Raw genomic sequence first — 21543 nt, forward strand, 5'->3', positions numbered from 1 at the left:
ATATGGTAATCAGGAATGACATACAGAAGTACTTCCGATATATTTATTTATAAATGTAAGTACATATACAAACGGGTTAATTATACCATTTTTGTGATAAAAATTACGTTATATTAAGTTTGTCTTTCATCTAGTTATATACATATATCATAAATCATAATATATACATATTATATAAAAATGAAACCCGTTTCGCGTTGTCACGGCATCACGTGTGAACGGCTGAACCGATTCCGATAATTCTTTTTTTATTATATTCCTTGAAGTACGAGGATGGTTCTTATGTGGAGAAAACGTAAATACCACGGGCGAAGCCGGGGCAGACCGCTAGTAGGTTTATAAACCTCTAAATTTAAAGTTATGATTCAAGCTTTTATCTCTGTAAGCTCATCTATTACATAGATATTATTCAAAACAATCAGTTTGATAAATTGAAGCTTCTTGATCGTCCGCTGATAAAAGGCTTTGTGACGTCACTCTAAATCAAAATGGCGCAAAATTTCATACATTTAAATTAGATTTTTAGAATATTTAGATAAATGTTCTATTGTAAATTGTAATAATAATAAATTTTAATATAATGGCTCAGAGATAACCACAAAAATATTTTATCGTGAAATTAAATTTATTTTCGACTATATAACATTTATAACAGTCCAAATAAGAATGTCAACGCTATATGCTCTTCGCGTGGGTTCGTCCGTAGGTGTCGTGATGTAAGCCTCTGAGAAATGCGAATTGGCTAACGAACTATCGAATGCGTAAACCTTATTTGTGCTGTTCAGCCGTTTATGGGTATATAGTTTTGTATTATGTCATCGATGTTCTTGTTGCTAGCGAAAAATGTTCTCGAAAATCTGTTTAAAATAAAATAAACTGAACTGTGTGGTTTTAAAGGAATTTTATAATAACAATGTAATAAAATATGTCGGTTCAATATACCTATCGAATAAAACCAACAAAATATTTTGTATTTGAATTTTCAATTTTGTGTTCAAATCATTTTTCAGACTACTAACTACCTTTGGTATAGTGGTTAATAGTACCTATACATTCCAAATCCTGGGTTCGATCTGTGTGGAAAACTAAAAATATAACGAACTTACAAAGAAAACTAGATTCTTTGTCTAAAAAATAGATTATTTATTTATTTAACTATTTATTGTACCACAACGTTTAACATTAAAATTAAAAATGCATAAAATCATTGTCAACTACAAGGGTAAATAATCTAGGTTTTCATATTCTTGTAATTTTTGACCAAAATAAAAACCTTGATCTAGATTTTTTCCATTATCTAATTAATAGTAAATGCAGCTATAACCTTTAAAAGCGACTGCAGAAACCACACCTTTTACGACTACATCCTGCTACGGAAAAATAAACCTTAAATTTAGCATTTAGAATTGATTTTACAAAAGCTGTTGTTTATGTAAAAGATGGGAAAGGTAATGGAAATTGATATTTATTGCGTGGAAAATAAGGTTTGGTTTGATTTATCAACGTGTTAGGATATGCAAAAATAGCCGGTTTCCTGTTTTTCTTCAACCGCATTTATAGCTTAAGCTACAAAGTTCTGAAATACATTTATAGCTTGCTAGCTTTCCGGCCTGGCTTTGTACGAGTACAAGTGGTCTAAAGTTAAATTTAGGTCGGCATTCTACTACTTATGGTAAAGTATTTTCCAATACAAGCCACCTTCGGCTTCACCTTATCGGCCACCTTCCGATTCCATCATCAAATCAGCTTCATGTCATGATAATGTTTCATCGATATCAAATTTACATACGTATACAAAATTTCAGCTCAATCGGTTACCGGGAAGTGAATCAAAGTTACTTGCTACATATCAACTTAGTCATCGAGTACAGACAAAAATGCTCATAAAATAAAAACTACTGGGCCTATCCGAAAAAAAAAATTATGAGACCAATTCGACACCATCCCGCATCGAACAAAAAAAGAATCACGTAAATCGGTTCAGAAACCTCGGAGTAATCGGTGTACATACATAAAAAAAAATATATACCGGCCGAATTGATAACCGCATAAAATCGCATGGAGAGCTTAATTTTCATTAAAGGCTCTAATCGCTCGGAGCTTAATTTTCACAAAAAGTTCTAATTGCACGGAGAGCTTAATTTTCACAAAAAGCTCTAATCGCATGGAGAGCTTAATTTTCACAAAAAGCTCATATCGTACGGAAAGCTTAATTTGCACAAAAAGCTCTAATCGCACGGAGAGCTTAATTTTCACAAAAAGCTCTAATCCCATGGAGAGCTTAATTTTCACAAAAAGCTCTATTCGCACGGAAAGCTTAATTTTCACAAAAAAGCTCTAATCGCACGGAGAGCTTAATTTTCACAAAAAGCTCTTATCGCACGGAAAGCTTAATTTTCACAAAAAGCTCTAATCGCATGGAGAGCTTAATTTTCACAAAAAGCTCATATCGCACGGAAAGCTTAATTTGCACAAAAAGCTCTAATCCCATGGAGAGCTTAATTTTCACAAAAAGCTCTTTTCGCACGGAAAGCTTAATTTTCACAAAAAAGCTCTAATCGCACGGAGAGCTTAATTTTCACAAAAAGCTCTTATCGCACGGAAAGCTTAATTTTCACAAAAAGCTCTAATCGCACGGAGAGCTTAATTTTCACAAAAAGCTCTAATCGCATGGAGAGCATAATTTTCAAAAAAAACTCATCGCACGGAGAGCTTAATTTTCACAAAAAGTTCTCATCGCACGGAGAGCTTAATTTTCACAAAAAAGCTCTAATCCCATGGAGAGCTTAATTTTCACAAAAAGCTCTATTCGCAAGGAAAGCTTAATTTTCACAAAAAAGCTTTTATCGCACGGAGAGCTTAATTTTCACAAAAAGCTCTAATCCCATGGAGAGCTTAATTTTCACAAAAAGCTCTAATCCCATGGAGAGCTTAATTTTCACAAAAAGCTCTATTCGCACGGAAAGCTTAATTTTCACAAAAAAGCTCTAATCGCACGGAGAGCTTAATTTTCACAAAAAGCTCTTATCGCACGGAAAGCTTAATTTTCACAAAAAGCTCTAATCGCACGGAGAGCTTAATTTTCACAAAAAGCTCTAATCGCACGGAGAGCTTAATTTTCACAAAAAGCTCTAATCGCACGGAGAGTTTAATTTTCACAAAAAACTCATCGCTCGGAGAGCTTAATTTTCACAAAAAGCTCTCATCGCACGGAGAGCTTAATTTTCACAAAAAACTAATCGCACGGAAAGCTTAATTTTCACAAAAAACTAATCGCACGGAAAGCTTAATTTTCACAAAAAGCTCTAATCGCAAGGAGAGCTTAATTTTCACAAAAAGCTCTATTCGCACGGAAAGCAAAATTTTCACAAAAAAGCTCTAATCGCACGGAGAGCTTAATTTTCACAAAAAGCTCTCATCGCACGGAGAGTTTAATTTTCACAAAAAGCTCTAATCGCACGGAGAGCTTAATTTTCACAAAAAGCTCTAATCGCATGGTGAGCTTAATTTTCAAAAAAGCTATAATCGCACGGAGAGCTTAATTTTCATTAAAAGCTCAAATCGAACGGAAAGCTTAATTTTCACAAAAAGCTCTAATCGCACGGAGAGCTTAATTTTCACAAGAAGCTCTAATCACACGGAGAGCTTAATTTTCATAAAAAGCTCTAATCGCACGGAAAGCAAAATTTTCACAAAAAAGCTCTAATCGCACGGAGAGCTTAATTTTCACAAAAAGCTCTCATCGCACGGAGAGTTTAATTTTCACAAAAAGCTCTAATCGCACGGAGAGCTTAATTTTCACAAAAAGCTCTAATCGCATGGTGAGCTTAATTTTCAAAAAAGCTATAATCGCACGGAGAGCTTAATTTTCATTAAAAGCTCAAATCGAACGGAAAGCTTAATTTTCACAAAAAGCTCTAATCGCACGGAGAGCTTAATTTTCACAAGAAGCTCTAATCACACGGAGAGCTTAATTTTCATAAAAAGCTCTAATCGCACGGAAAGCTTAATATTCACTAATAAAAATAACTACGTTAAAAACAACCGACTTCAAAAACGGAAAAGTAAGAAATAAAAAAGATTTGACATTATTATTTACTACATATTATTGCACGCCTCATAAGCGAAGCGTTGAGGTGGGTACTACTGTCACTTCGCGCAAAACATCTGATTTTTCAAACTTAAAATGTCTTTATGTATCATACATTGCACTTGTAAGATAATACATACACACACATATTAAGAAAAAACACTATTTTTAACGTTCATGATATTTTTGATGTCATTTTTGTTATTTAAACTAGTTAAAAACAGTTTAAAAAAGTTCTGTCTTGGACGTCCGTGTGTCTGTATGTGCGGATCCTTTTTCTTGTTAACACGATAGCGACTGAAATACTTTACTAATCGAGTCTTTTTTTTTCTCTTACGCTTGAGTATGCTCAGGAATAGAACCCTTTCATTTTTCAGGGTCTGATTCGATGTGGTTTAATTGTTATTAAATAAACAAAAATAATAATTAATAAATATTTATTAAAAAAAATTATGAGGCGTGCACTTTTGGATTTTCCAAATTATTTATATGTGCTATTTATTAAAAAGGTTTGATGTCGGTGCACGGGCTTAATACTAAGTGCTTAATGTTCGGCACCAACTTCAAACCTATTTAATAAATAGCACATCCATACTAATATTATAAATGCGAAAGTAACTCTGTCTGTCTGTTACTCAATCACGCCTTAACTACTGAACCAATTTGCATGAAATTTGGTATAGAGATACATATTTTGATACCCGAGAAAGGACATAGGCCACTTTTTATTGCGAAATATGTACCACGGGCGAAGCCGGGGCGGACCGCTAGTTCTTAATAAGTTACTTTTTGCCCTTTAAATTCTAGATCATTCGCAACGATTTAGATAATAAATAAATTGCGAAAGCTTGCGAAACGAAAGTGTAGCAGGTTCGATGCCCGGTATGCTAATTCTCAATTTATATTCGTACAGCGTCTGATTTGTTAACAAATGTGTAGGCTTTATTAGCGACTGCCGGACGGTGGAACGGGGACATAATCCATCGTCCGGTGCGGTGAGGCGGCGTGAGACGTGTTCCGTTCACGCCGCCCCCCAGGAAGGAGGAACTGGCGAACACTAGCCAGGTCTTAATCGCGATGGGCCTATATAAAAAATAGGCTGCCGCTGACAGGGTTACGGAAGCGGTTACACCAAATACCCGCGACCCTGCCAATATAGCGGAGCGACGGAACACAGTGGAGTTTAGTCGGTAGTCACCACATTCTGCGGTGTGAGTCCGACATAACCCAGGGCCCTTTCCCCGAGCGCTCTGGGTATGCCTAAATGCATTCTCCACTATAAAAAAAAAAAAAAAAAGGCTTTATTAGCGACTGGTTAGGGATTTCATAAGTACATGATAAATTTAGCTAGTATAATAGATAAGGAAATAAAGTTAGATAGTACCTACAGTATGTGTGTGTGAGATTTTAGGTGTTTGATTTTCAGGGGTATATTTAAGGGTAAATAATTTACGAACAAATGAAATGTGTGTGATGTGACATCTTGAAGACGTTCTTTATGTTGCTTTCCACCAATAATATGCGGGGATGTGTTTGTAAATTGTAATATTTTCGGGAATTGCAATGAAACAAACTGCTCGGTGCCACGTTTTATTTCAAAAAGGGAAGAGACAACAAAGGCGCGCGCACAGATAACAAACATTTCATCTACAGTATAAAAGTTACAAATACAGATTATACAGATTATGCATACCTCACATAAACAAGTAATCAATAGTATCACTTCAAACGTTAATCGCTTCAAACTTCAAACTAAATGTAGCGATGTGATTGGTTATTTACAAACACATTCTTTGCTGCACATCCTAGCACACAAAAATGTTATAGATACCTAATGTTATACATAACTAGCGGTCCGCCCCGGATTCGCCCGTGGTACATATTTACGTTTTCTCTACATAAAAACCATCCTCGTACTTCAAGGAATATAATAAAAAAAGAATTATCGAAATCGGTTCTGCCGTTCTCGAGTTATGCGCTTACCAACACATTTAGCGATTCATTTTTATATTATAGAAGATATACAAACATACATATTACACATGTATACCATATACATATTTTAATAACCTTTTTTTCCTTTAAATGAAGTAAATCGCCTGTCCACAAATATAGTAAACAGAACCTAGCCGCTTAATTATCTATCTAGGTTATAAAACTGAATCATAATTAGCTCAGCCTACACGGTTAGTCATTATGGTGATTGATTTCAAACGAGTTGTTTTGAAACAAATTAAATTGAATTGATAGTGTTTTATGACCTAAGTAGAATATTTTTAGATGTAGGCAGTTTTTTTTAGTTTGTTGTAGAATAATTCTATTTCTGTAGTGTTTTTTCCAATTTTTACGCAAGTAGTAACTAGGTATAATATTAAGAAATTACTTTAAACCAATTTGTGATTTTTAAAGAAAAGATAATTAATATACTTAGCGAAAGACGCAGGTTCGAATCCCGCCTAGTGGTCACATTTTTTACCCGACTACGGCAAAGCAAAAGGAGGGTTATAATAATAATAATATAATAATATTCTATAACAATTAATTAATAGCTATAAATAATGCTCTACGTCTATAAAGCATTTGAATGCTAAAACTAAATAACATATTTCATTTCATTTCATTTTCATTTCATTTCCAATATTAAATTTAACGAATTTTCTCGAAAATATTTAAACTTTAAAGGTTAAGTAACGATTTTCAAAATATCCATTCCGTATATTTATTTGCTTGTTTTTTTTTTGTAGGATATTGTAATTTTTACGTTCTTTTTTAATCGTAATCTATCAATTAATAATTATTAAACCACTAAATACAATCTAGTGATGAAGGTTCGACCCAGTTCGCCTTTCAATAATTATATAATTATTTACCTCAATATGGTAGATCCCTTGAATGAATATGGGTAAATTCTCGACCTAGCTTCCAATGCTGTAGCGTAAAAGGAAATAAAACTTTTTATTAATATGTTTTAATGTGGTTCTTGCTTGAGTAGTACTTAGTAGGTACGTGGTTTGACCAAGCTTTTTTATAGGTTTTTATACATAATTGTATGCATGTTATAGTAAAAATGGTGAATGATAATTTACTGTCATAACTAGATGTTACGGATTACACGTTTTTATTAGAAACTAGCGGTCCGCCCCGGCTTCGCCCGTGGTACATATTTACGTTTTCTCTACATAAGAACCATCCTCGTACTTCAAGGTATATAATAAAAAAAGAATTATCGAAGTCGGTTCAGCCGTTCTCAAGTTATGCGCTTACCAACACATTTTGCGATTCATTTTTATATGTATACTAGCGGTCCGCCCCGGCTTCGCCCGTGGTACATATTTACGTTTTCTCTACATAAAAACCATCCTCGTTCTTCAAGGAATATAATAAAAAAAGAATTATCGAAATCGGTTCAGCCGTTCTCGAGTTATGCGCTTACCAACACATTTTGCGATTCATTTTTATATATAAGATAAGAAGATATTCTTCCTATAATAACTTTTTAACCATGGTTTCTCAATGTATGGAGTAATGTCCTCATCCTTTCCGTAGGGTGCTTCATGGCAGAAGAAACTAACTATATATTGCACTAACTGCGCTTTGCGGATTCACCAGTGTGCCTCCGCTCCTGTTGGTCTTAGCGTAATAATATATAGCCTATAGCCTTCCTCGATAAATGGGCTATCTAACACCGAAATCATTTTTCAAATCGGACCAGTACTTCCTGAGATTAGCGCGTTCAAACTCTATAGTTTTATAATATTAGTACCTAGATGTGTTTCCTCATCCCTTCCGTAGGGTATGGGGCAGATGAACCTACATATCTACATATTGCATTAGTTCAAAAGTATCTGCACATATAACTAGATCTAGATAATATCAACTCAGCCCCCGGAATCACGTCTGCGGACGCGGTTCTACCGAATACCCGCGACCCCGTCAATAAAGCGGCACGGCGGAACACAGTGGAGCTTAGTCGGTAGGACCCTGCACTCAGCAGGGTGAGTCCGACATAACCCAGGGCTCTTCCCCCGAGTGCCCTGGGTATGCCTAAATGCATTCTCCACTATAAAAAAAAAGCCCCCGGAATCACAGACACAATAGAAAATCTATTGTGTCGTGGACCGATCGGGCCGCTGCAGCTGGGGGCTCAATGGGATATTGTATATTTAACAATAAACCTTTATTCTCATAATTATGTTACAATTTTTTTAAAGACACCGTGGAAGTTTTTGAGCTTAAAGGCTTCACTTATTTGTAAATTATTTATGATACATTTAGATGTAAGTAAGTAATAAATAAAGATATAAGTTGAGACATATTTTCACGCTTATTCCAAATTTGCATGGCAAATTATTGAATGGCATAACAATATTACCAAAACAATATAGACTCCGTATGACCTCAAAATAACATTTAAGTGTAAAATTAAACAATTATTAACAATTATACTGTGACTGAGTCAACTTGAGAAACATCTGGTTTCGACGAAATCGATGACGTCACACAAAACTAACCCGGACTAATTTTATAAATGAAAAAGTAATTCTATCTGTCTGTCTATTACGTCGAAACTGCTGAAGAGAATATAAATAATAAATTCAAAAGAAAATGCGAATGAAAACTTGTAGGCACCTTTATCATAGTTTTCATAAACTTATATTGTATGTTAAACATTATATATGATGTGCTTATTTTATAATAGTTTTAATAAGTATTTAAAGAAACTGTTTCTTTAAATTTAAACACCGAAAAATTCTCTATCGTTTTTCGAAATTGTACCGATGTGTTATTTTATTTTTAACAATGTAAGTAAGCTAATCTAAGAATTGTTTGGAAGCTTTCAATAAAATATTATTTATTTTCAATAATATTTCATACACATCTGTCGCATTATTGCAGAATTAATCGAAATACTAAGAAGTATTAAATTCTTCGTATTTATCTGCTCTTTATATTTAAATCTATACTAGTAATATTATAAAGCTGAAGAGTTTGTTTGTTTGTTTGTTTGAACGCGCTAATCTCGGGAACTACTGGTCCGATTTGAAAAATTCTTTCGGTGTTAGATAGCCCATTTATCGAGGAAGGTTATAGGCTATATATCATCACGCTACGACCAACAGGGGTGGAGCCACTGGGGTGAAACCGCGCGGAGCAGCTAGTACTTTATAAGTAATATAGCACAGGAAAATTATAAAATAACCTAATTTCTATAATTCTGAGTACATCTCTTGAGGATAATAAACACGCTGACCTCATAACCCTGAAATGGAATATGATCGTAAATAAGTGTAATTACTGGACTAAAGGTTTCCTTTTTTTAATAATAATTACAAATGAATCGGGGAAAAGATTATGCAAAAAGAAGCAATTAGCTCTACTTCTCCGAGCTGTGCAATTGTTTGCTATAAAAATATCATAATTCATATACAACCATTTGATTTCTATTTTTATTTTATTTAATTAAAAAGTAAGATAACTCAAATAAGCACTAAATATGCAATTCAAATCAAAGACAAAAAAACTGAAACAATTTTAATTGTTTCCGTTTTTTGTATATAACCCATTGAGCCCCGAACGGCCCGATCGGGCCACGACACAATAGATTTTCTATTGTGTCTGTGATTCCGGGGCCTGAGTTAATAAGTAATGTTTCAGGAATATTTGATACCGTAAACAAATAATAAAACTCAAATACAAGTAATGTTTTAGTAATATGTATTTGAAAACGTAAACATTTTCTCATTACAATCAATCGATTTATTGTTTAATTTTATCGCGAGTGACGGTTAAAATAAATCTTGTTCCGTCGAGCGCGTTTAATTCTTACATTGCACGACCATTTCTAGTTGACCCCACTCTGTTCTGAAACGTCAACTAAATAAGGTCAACAGAAACTGTTTTTTCACTTCGAAATACAGATAACTAGAAATTGAAGCGGCAACCTTGACATTTGATCGTTTAAATTTCGAACCATCGCTAGTATGACCAAATAAAAAAAAATATATTTTTCCCACCTACTGACTTGAGTCATTCGCATACGGCATACAGCCAGAACTTTATTCATTCACTACTACAAGTATAGTTTATCAACGAGTTCACGCACGCACACATGCACGCGGAGCCAGTTTGACGTTCGCGGTTCGTTTTCGAATCAGTTGGCCGCAGAACGGCGTCGCGGGCGCTTGTCACGGCGCGTTATCGAAATAACTCCCGGATTAAAATATACAGTTAGTGTCAAGTGCTGTTTGTGTGTGCAAACGTTTTTGGAGGTGTAACGTACTGAGGTTTCGGGCCTTTTCAGGTTATGTATCGATGGTGTTTTAAACGCAAAATGATTATCCGTTTTTGCACGAATGTTGACTTTATGTAACAATATCTACGAATGTTCCGGTAGTGTATAGTTTCGGTCAATGTTCGTGGTAAGCGACGGAAGATGTTTTGAGATTCCGATCTTTTGATCGCGTTGTTTACACGTTGGGTACTAAGTACTAACTTCACGAGGTTGTCATGTTTTGCGCTTACGTATATCGCGTCTAAATTCGAAAAGACTGGCGGGTAGAAATAACAATCGGTAAAACTGTACATTATAGGGCGTGGAATTTGGGGGTAGTGGGGGGTGGAGAGAGGGGGGGTGGGTACTAGGAACTTCCCCTGTAAAGGGGGGGGCGCGAAAATTAATAGTTTTCGAGATATTTACAAATTAAGTTTTGGTCCGCCTAAAGCAAAGGGGGCGCAAAGTAAGGACTTAGAAAATTTTTGATCTAAAGTGAAAATCGTATAGGAATCATAAAATACATAATTTTTATTCAAAACGCTAAAATAAGCATGTTTTATAAAAAAAACTTTTTCTCTAAAATATAAAATGGCCGAGATATTCGCCCTCAAAGATTGATGATAAAACCTAACCTAACCTTTTCCCTATCTCCTCATGTCTTTTTTATATTGTCTCAGACACTGCCTTAGCTCCGGCGCTATGGGAAGTGCAGCCCTTCCGCCCTTGCGTGACAAAGCACGGTCTCTCCCTCCGCGCCTCCGGCTTTTTACATACACTCTAGGGGTAGGGCAGACAAGACCACGTGGAATTCGGGGTTGACAGCTTCGGTTCTGTGGCAAGTCTTATGATAATGCAATGCTTATTTTAGCGTAACGTTTTTTAGCTAGATTCGGACTTTCGCAGCTTAATATTGAATACATAATATTCCATCATTGAAAAAATTTACATTTTACAATCCGTCATGTATCTTGGTAATTATCAAGTTTAGAGAAAAGTTGCCCCAACAAAACATGCTTTTATTAGCGTAATCTTTACGATAAAACAATAATAAATAGGTGTTATAATGATACCAACTCCATCAAAAATTTTCTAAGTCCTGCGCCCCCTTTGCTTTAGGTATTTTTTTCCAGTTCCACATTGATCTGAAGCAATTAATATTAATTATTACTTTACAATAATAGTTTTCAATACTAGTAATATTGCATTAGCTCTTTGATTTGAAATATGACAGATTTAATGTAATAGACATTAGTATGACCTGTAGTTTTTTTTTTGTTTGAGTGGGAATCGCCCTAAAGTCGCTTCTGGCACTCGCCGGCCGCTGCCGCGGCACGCTCGCTTCGCTCGCTCGGCTCGTGCGGCAGTTCAAATGTTAACCTAACACGCTCGTCGCTTCGCTCCTCGCTACCTATTTGTATGCTAAAAGTAAAAGTTTAATAGTTTTGTACAGTTTTAGGGCTTAACACGAGTACGCACGAAACGATCTCGACTGAAAGGCAGCAAACGAACGGTAACTGAAAATGACGTCGTTATTGTTTTGTTCCACGGTACAAAGCGTACAATTAATATTGGACAGCGCTAGTCGTCCGCTAAACGGATGAATAAAATAAATTAGTCGTCCGATTACCGGATGAATAAAATAATTTAATCGTCCGATAACATCTATTTATCTATATAGTTAGGTTATCGGGGTTTCTTTAGAGAACTGCCGCACGTATTATAGGTTTTTTGTGGGGGGAGGAGGGCACACGTAGGTATTTGATTTTTTTTTGCGCGTCGACGGAGCCCCGCTTCGCGGGGCTCCTATTTCTGTGTAGTTTTTTTTTTAAAGAAACCTAACCTAACCTAACCTAACGGCTAACCTAACCTAAACTAGATTTTTTTTTGCGCGTCGACGGAGCCCCGCTTCGCGGGGCTCCTATTTCTGTGTAGTTTTTTTTTTTTAAGAAACCTAACCTAACCTAACCTAACGGCTAACCTAACCTAACTTGATTTTTTTTGCGCGTCGACGGAGCCCCGCTTCGCGGGGCTCCTATTTCTGTGTAGTTTTTTTTTAAGAAACCTAACCTAACCTAACCTAAAGGCTAACCTAACCTAAACCTAACCTAACGAATTGAGGGTGAATATCTCCGCCATTTTTGATTTTAGAGAAAAGTTGTTCGTATAAAACATGCTTATATTAGCGTTATCTTTACGATAAAACAATAATAAATAGGTGTTATAATGACACCAACTCCATCAAAAATTTTCTAAGTCCTGAGCCCCCTTTGCTTTAGTCCAACCCAACTAGCTTTAGTGTTAAAAGGTTATCTAGTAATCCGAATAATCGGACGATTAAATTATTTTATTCATCCGGTAATCGGACGACTAATTTATTTTATTCATCCGTTTAGCGGACGACTAGACACTTCGATTAATATTTTTGTTAAATTATAAATTGCGAATATTAATAATTTTATTTTATTTAATCTATTTTACAAAAACTATACTTAATAATAATTATTTTTAATGTTGTTGTTAAAAAATATACAAATTTCATAAATAAAATTTAAATTATAATATTTTTTTTGTTAGATAGAAATGTTTTACCTGAAATGAAACGCGTTTGACAATCGCTGTAGGTCAATTTGACACTGTCATAACAGTAAGTTCGCGTTTCAAAGATAAAATGGAGTAAAATTTTCCGATTTTCAAAAATTCGTGACTCAAAAACAAAAAGTTTTCGCGCTGTGAAATTTCAGATTTAGGTTCCATAGGACAATAGCTAACCACAAAAAAAATTACGACTCTCAACTCCACGCCCTATAATGTACAGTTTAGCCTAACAATCTAATAAAGTAATGAGTAATGCTAGATAAAGGGCTACCTATGTTCGCGTCTCATGGAGTAGATAAAGTCCCATGTTGATATCTGAGCTTGAGACATTCCAAGTACATATACTTACTTTATGCTAACAGTTGATACATTGGTAGTTTTTGTTTATAAAATAATGTTCAAATTCGGGCCAGTAATTTCAAAGATTACAAACAAATGATTTTATCATTGTGTAATAATGCTACACAGTACACTGTACACACACGTTTGGCAAAGTTTTGTAAACAATGATTTTTTGTAAGACATTTTTTGTTCAATGATAGGGGGTTTCCCTTTAATTATACTACGTGTATCTTGTAGTTTTTGTTAAAATATATAATACTAATGTAACGCGCGGTTTTGTTCAAGCTTTAAAATGTTTTATGCTGTTGTCCCTTCTATGTTAATTTCCGTTTATCAAAGGCGCAGATTTAAAAGTTTTCGCGGTAGGTAGGTACTAAACACAAACTTGTTTCCTAAAATGTCAATTAAATCCTTGATTAATGATTTATTTGTTTATCAGCATGATTTTTTCGTATTGTGATGATGTTTTTTAGATTTTGATTCAAGATAAATTTAAATTAGCATATTCTTATTAATAATTATTTAATAATTGAACATTATCTTTTCTTTTAAAGTTACGTTGATGCAAAAGACAATGACTCATTGGAATTAACCTTCATTAACTAATTTTACCTTGAAATTGAACTGTATCAAATAACGTTTTTATTTCATTGAAATGAAGTACCCAAAAACTAAGGTTATTTATAAGGCTTTCATGGCTTATCTTTTGGTTAAATCTCATGAAAAACTGTTCAACCGTTTAGGCGTGATTGACCCACATATACTTGGCTCCTCATCTACAGCCTATAAAGATAATATCGATTAATGAATGAAAAGTATTCTTACTGCATTCATTCTACATCATATCTCAGAATTTTAACGATCGAGGTTAATTTCTCGACTCAGATTAATTTTTATACATTCCCTGTACAGAAGAAAGTATGCCCTTACAAAAACTGGTTTTTGCAACACATTCTTTACCCCATGCCCTAGTTTTCATTATCAATGAATTGTTGCACAAACTATACCTATTCAATTCAATGTGTCATTAATAATGATGTCATTATAATAATATATTATAATAATACTAGCTTTCCGCCCGCGGCTTCGCCCGCGTTTTCAGAGAAAACCCCGCATAGTTCCCTTTCCCGTGGGATTTCCGGGATAAAACCTATCCTATCTCTCAAGTTGGATCGAACTGCACATGGTGTGCGAATTTTATTATAATCGGTTAAGTGGTTTAGGAGTCCATTGAGGACAAACATTGTGACACGAGATTTATATATTATACTAGTGGTCCGCCCCGGCTTCGCCCGTGGTACCTACATGTTTAAACTATCCTATCTCTCAAGTTGGATCGAACTGCACATGGTGTGCGAATTTTATTATAATCGGTTAAGTGGTTTAGGAGTCATTGAGGACAAACATTGTGACACGAGATTTATATACATTAATTATATATTATAATACTAGCGGTCCGCCCGGCTTCGCCCGTGGTACATATTATGAAAAATAGATGTTGGCCGATTCTCAGACTTACCCGATATGCACAGAAAATTTCATGAGAATCGGTCCACCCGTTTCGGAGGAGTATGCAGACTAACATTGTGACACGAGAATTTTATATATAAGATTATATTTATATATAATATATTATTAACTATAATAATGAATACTACAAAGTAGATCCAAATATATTTGTATTGTTTCTATCTATCTTTAACCTCCACCAGATTTTCATGGCAATATGAAACTGAAATACCTAGCTTACCAAATCTATACTAATATTATAAAGCCGAATAAGGTCTTAGCGTGATGATAATTGATATACTATAGCCTATAAGCCTTCCTCGATAAATGGGCTATCTAACAACGAAATAATTTTTCAAATCGGACCAGTAGTTTGCGAGATTAGCACGTTCAAACAAACAAACTCTTCAGCTTTATAATATTAGTATTGATTTGTATTGTACAATGTTTATTATACGTTTATTATATTGAATAAATTACATAAGACCAAATATTTCACACGTTTATTTTAAAATGTCACGTAGTTACGTTAAGAAATAGCGATTGGGTGAAAATACGATTTTATGGGCTATTTTTAGAAATGATTGAACGCCGGTAACAGCTGTATCGTTTATTACATATAACGTTTTAACATTGAAATCAATCGTATGACTTTTAACTATTTCGTTTAGAAATACAGAACAAGTAGGTATCGAATTTTATTCATTTTATTGTGTGTCCAAAATAATTTCTGAAAACAAAGCAATATAACATATTATTTTAATTTTAAACGTCTCAATTTATCTTGTGTCTTTTATCACAAATCCGTATGTCTTCTTTTCCCTCCTCAGCCATAAAAAACAAATGAACCGATTTGGTCGAAATTTAGTGATAAGCGGATTAACTTTGAACTGTTTATATCCGGCTAGCACGCGATCGAAATTCGAATCCACGGGCTGAAATAAGTTAAGACTAGATTTCCGCCCGCGGCTTCGTCTGCGTTTTCAATGAAAAACCCGCATAGTTCCCGTACCTGTGGTATTTCAGGGATAAAAAGTAGCCTATGTCTTATTCTAAGTCTTTAGCTACCTACATACCAAATTTCATTGTAATCGGTTCAGTAGTATTTGCGTGAAAGAGTAACAAACATACATCCTCACAAACTTTCGCATTTATAATATTAGTAGGATAGTAGAGTAGGATGTGTACCCAATAGGAATGTATGGAAATACTTCACTATATAAATAATATGTTGAAATTTTTAAATATTGACATAAGTAATCGTTATGTATGTATGACAACATTGTATGACATCACCCATAATAATAATACAATTCGGTTTATCGTTGCAATTTGCAAGTGTCATTGTGGAAAATATGTAATATTTAACGGGTTTAAAATGTGGTTTAATTCACTCTGTAGATTTTTCTGATAGCCTTCATGTAGTACAAATGAGGTAAGTACTAAGTTTATAAAATTTGTTGATAAACTATGAAGTTTCCGAACAGTGACTGAAGTATGATAATTAACAACTTAGGGCCGATTTTTCAATGCTTAGATAAAACTTATTCGTCGAATAATGTATAAAACTACCATTTTAAAAACGTATTCTAATTGCCCGTATTTGACAGTTTACGTGACATTTTAATAGTATTGTGTAATAACTACTGTATTGGACGGATAAGTTTTATCCAAGCATTGAAAAATTAGTTCATTACCAAAAATATGTCCCGTTGTTTTCATTAGGTTAGTTTTATTTTGTTCTAGTCAGAATCTTGTGCCAAAAACGTCCTCTTGTTGTTCTATTTGATAAGAATTGTCCCCCAAAAATGTCACAATTCATACCAAAATTTTATACACAAATCTTATCACCATACTTAGAATTATGGTGTCCCTAAACTGTCCAATTATCACGATTATAAGAAGTACAGTCAGCAAACAAACTTCAGTACTTCCATGCCCTAAATACCTAACCACTGGGTATTAGGTATTTATCCCTATCACTATCAGTATGTGCACACAAAACAAGTGCATACGTGCACCTGTACCTCTTTTATCTGTTACGCAAATTGAGATAAAATGCCCTCCCAGACAAGACGGATCCAGGATATCTAGATAGCACAGCTTATCTGGATAACGTTCGATGATAATAACAAAATATACAACGAGTCATTATTTGAACAAGCTTCGAGGAAAAAGAATATGGCATTTGAAGATAATTTTCTCCCTTAGAAAACTGAAATGAATGTGACAAAGTCTTAATATATATAAATCTCGTGTCACAATGTTTGTCCTCAATGGACTCCTAAACCACTTAACCGATTCTAATAAAATTCGCACACCATGTGCAGTTCGATCCAACTTGAGAGATAGGATAGTTTAAACATGTAGGTACCACGGGCGAAGCCGGGGCGGACCACTAGTATACCCTAAGGTCTAAACCGCAGGAATATTTAGCTCAAGTAAAGAAAGGAAATTTTCAAAGTGCATCGTTCAAACATGTTTATGTACAAAACAAACTTATCACCAATCGAGTGGCCGATTGCTTGACGTCATAGCTGATGACAGTAATCCAAAATATCGCGATTATCGCGGATATATATAGCCATTACCTAATAATAAAGAAAATGCATAAAAGATAGCTCGCTATAGCAACTGGGTTTGTTTGTGTACATACAAGATTAACTAATGCAAATTATGGTCTAAGTAGGTATATCTGTGCAAAATATCATTCAAAGTGGACTATAGCTTTTCTCCGTGGGTTCGCTTGTGTTGTATGAATAGATGCAAATAAGCTAAAGTATTAATATAGATTGTGTTCTATCAATGAAAAAAAAATATTCCTACCCGATATGGTCCTTTTAGACCGAAATATATCCTCAAACTTTAGAGTTTTACATAATATTGTTGTTAGGACAGCAAACATGTATTATAGAATACAAAACAGAAATAAAAGTACTAATTATAAGTATCTAGTAATAGTGAAATAACAGTATGTAGTAGGATTTCATTATTTTTTACAGTAATGCTGAACTAAGTAGCATTTGAATGCAAGGATTTAGAAGTATATTTGAAGACCGTTTCAGTTTTATAAGTCACTCATAACAATAGATATAATTGAGCAATATATGATAGAGTTGTGTGGTATGTTACGTTCAAAAGTTCGTCGGTACCGTCAGCATGACATTGGAATGTAAGATAATTCGATTCGGCCAATATTTACCATCATAACGAATGTACTAACATCCAACCTAGATACTTTCATTGCTCGAGGCCCGAGGTAGGGATAGCAAAAAAGTAATCTTTAAAAATAATTTTTTTGACTTGTCACGAATTTTAAGTGTATTTAAAAAGTAGATTAAAAAGCGTGCATATATCTAACCGTGAATGATTACAAGAGTGAAAATGTTTTGCTTTCTTTAAAGTTATTAAATCTTTATATTAATTTCAAAATAATCCGATAAGTGACTTTGACGTGAAAGTGTAAGTGACAAATAGTTGGTGGTAACTAGATAATATAAACACGGTAAAATAATGAAACATACAAATATTAGAATTATTTACTCCTTTTTAGTCTTTATTAATATAGAAAGAAAGCACATCTCTTATACTCTCAAGAGTTTTGTGTTATTTTCAAACAATGCAATTATTATTAATTTTTTAACTAACTTGCTTACGCTACCATTGTGGAAGGTGAAAGGCGACGCACTCCAGTTCAGCATATTGTATCGTGTGATTTGTTGATCCCTAACTATCGTGATAAGATACATCTTTGTGCTGGTTTCTTATGTTGAGTAGAAATAATTTTAATACCTCGACATGAAAAACAAAGGTAACGTAGGCAAATACATATTCAAATTATCTTGTGTTGGGTAAAAATATTATAGTTTTAATTGGGAGATTGTAAAAGACAAGATCTTGAATGGCAAAGATGAAACAATGTGGTGGATTGTTAAACTTATTTTATACTAGGTTTCCGCCCGCGGCTTCGCCCACGCAGTCAAAGAAAAACCCGCATAGTTCACGTTCCCGTGGGATTTCCGGGATTGCGTCATTTTCCCGGGATAAAAAGTAGCCTATGTCCTTTCTCGGGTATCAAAATATCTCCATACTAAATTTCATGAAAATTGGTTCAGTAGTTTAGGCGTGATTGAGTAACAGACAGACAGACAGAGTTACTTTCGCATTTATAATATTAGTATGGATTTTAAGTTTTTGGGGCTATGCTAGTGTGGATTGTTTCGTTACGATTCGTTATTTCTTGTGGGACAATCGTAATTGCACTTTTATTAGGTAGATTTTTGCAATAAGGAAATAATATAGTTAAATAAATATTGCATGCTATGTCTTCAAGCCACACCTCCGCGCCCGTTGGAGTGGGAAGCGTGAGGTTTTTCGTTACTAAATTTCTGGATTCGGTCCCCGCGCTCAAGGCCCGCGATACAAGCTATGCAATAGCTTAAAATAAAGTTCACAAAAAAACATGTCACTTGTCAGATTATTATGATATTTTTTGCTTTTTTTTGTCACTTTAGGAAGGTCTGAGAATAGATAGAAAAGTACATATTCTTTATACGACAAGGTAATTAGTTTCTACCGGCAGAAATATTTTTGTGAGATGATTTCTTTATAAAATATTATCTGCACCTCGTGGTTTTATCCGCGGTCAAGTAAAAAAATATCAAATAAAATTATACCCTATTACTGAAATACAGCTTTCTAAAGGAGAAAGAGTTATAAAAGCCGGTCCAGTAGTTTTTGAGTTTATTACTTACAAACATTTTCTCTTTAAAAACAAAATAAGATTAATACAAACAAAAATAACTATCCTTTAAGAGCTTGATCTCAACAGCGTTAATAAATATATGAATTATAATAAACTGAACTTACGAATTTTCTCAAGAATAATGAAATAATTTTATTCAATAAAAATTTGCAATTCAAAACATTTTTACAGCAAATGAACTTTGCAAGAAAACTTATTTAAAACATGAACAGAAATTGTTATAACAATAGTCAAAGGTTCGCTGTAGGCGCGAGAGCGGTCACTGACCTCTTATCTACGTCAACATTGACTAAAGATGAGTCGAGACGTTTTTTGGATCCTTTTATGTATGTACTAGTTTGAGTACTTGAGAATAACCGAATACAAATGTTTTAAAGTTATTCTATTGATTATTTTAACTAGTTAAAGCCCGTGTCAGTGTCTGCATAAACGAGACATTTTTTATAAAACTAGCATTCGCCCCGGCTTCGCCCGTGGTAGATATATAAACTATAACACTCTAGGGATAACGTACATATCCAATGGTGAAAGAATTTTTGAAATCGGTGTACTAGTTCCTGAGATGAGCGCGTTCAAACAAACATTATAGTATAGAAGCACAGTATTACCATCCTAAATATTGTAATACTGTGATAGAAGTATAGATAACAACAATTCATTTTCTACAATGATAGTGATATAAATACTTAGAGGATTATTTTATACATGTAGTTATGAAGATACGTGAGCAATTATACGTTTTTTGGTGCGTTAAATAGATTTTATTCAATGTGCAGTACACACGCGAGGAAACAGTTTTAGGGAGCGTTTGATATGCTTTGATGAAATGTGATGGATTATACACAGGTTATACAAAACATGTTATAAAAATAGTACCTACCTAAATACTTATGACTGAAATTACAAAGATAAATTTTAGTGAAAGCTACTATCCTAGTAATCGGTTTTTTATTGGAAAAATAAAAAATGCTCTTCACAAATCTATAAATGGATAATGATCAGTTCATGTTTGCATTGCATTATGATTTTAAAAGTTTAAAAGATACCTACCAACATTATGAAGTCCTTCTTTCCCTTATTCTTTTCTATAATTATGAGATCAGCTTCACTATAAACTACGTTATCCGCAATGTATTACAGTTTTAAAAGTTTTAAGATACCCACCAAATTTTTAAATGATAAGTCTTTCCTTCCCCCCTAGACAAGTGGCTTTCTATTAGCGTAAAGCTCAATAGAATAGATTATGAATGTATGAGATTGACATTTGATTACGACGACGACGACGATTGATTACGTCAATCTCATACATTCATAATCTATTCTATTGAACTTTACGCTAATAGAAAGCCACTTGTCTAGGGGGGCTTATCGGATTAACTTCTTAGTCTGGTTACTCCTTTTTCGGCAGTCACATAGAAGAGGATTACATAGGAAAAGCACTCCACAAGGACGTTATAAGCGAAGGAATGCATCTTGACAGAAACCGGTTGCTAACGGCAACGGGACTCGGTTATCTACAAGGAATGGCATTTAGATTTTGTACTACCGCCTGCGAGATTGATTTTTTTGAACAATTAGTAAGAACATTTGTGGGTAGTTTGAAAAGTATGTAGTTTAGAAAATGAAACGCTGAAAATGTGATTTTATTGTATTTTTTGTATGTTAGGAACCTTTAAATTGAATAGGGACTGTTTTTAAAAGCAGGACCTTATAATGACTAATTTAATTAATGAGTATTTGACTAAAGTCATATAGGTATGTGTCGCTACTTGAAACTATGCCGTTGCTATGTTAGTTAAAAATAATATTAAAATTGGTTTTCGGCATATTTACTTGAAGATTGAATAGGCTTATTTCATTAAAAAATCATCCTTTGACGTAATTATAAAGATTCGTTTTTTTAATTATTAAATTTGAACCCAACGAGCAAAGCTACGTTGAAAGCTAGTATAAATAAATGAATAACAA

The 21543-nt window shown here is 34.0% G+C and overlaps 1 protein-coding gene across 1 annotated transcript in view; it reads left to right on the forward strand.

The window, feature by feature from the left end:
• Positions 1 to 10234: 10234 nt before the first annotated feature.
• The window catches only part of LOC149897436 (plectin-like), a 109551-nt gene continuing 98242 nt past the window's right edge, over positions 10235 to 21543 (forward strand). Inside the window, exon 1 of the mRNA XM_090116476.1 lies at positions 10235 to 10391. The gene's annotated coding sequence lies outside the window, so the exon portion shown is untranslated. The remainder of the gene's footprint in view (positions 10392 to 21543) is intronic.

This window comes from Colias eurytheme, chromosome 25 (genome assembly GCF_061535395.1).
Source record: "Colias eurytheme isolate Ceu_HAF_F1 chromosome 25, ilColEury1 Martin Lab GWU primary, whole genome shotgun sequence".
NCBI classification, from domain to species: Eukaryota; Metazoa; Arthropoda; class Insecta; order Lepidoptera; family Pieridae; genus Colias; species Colias eurytheme.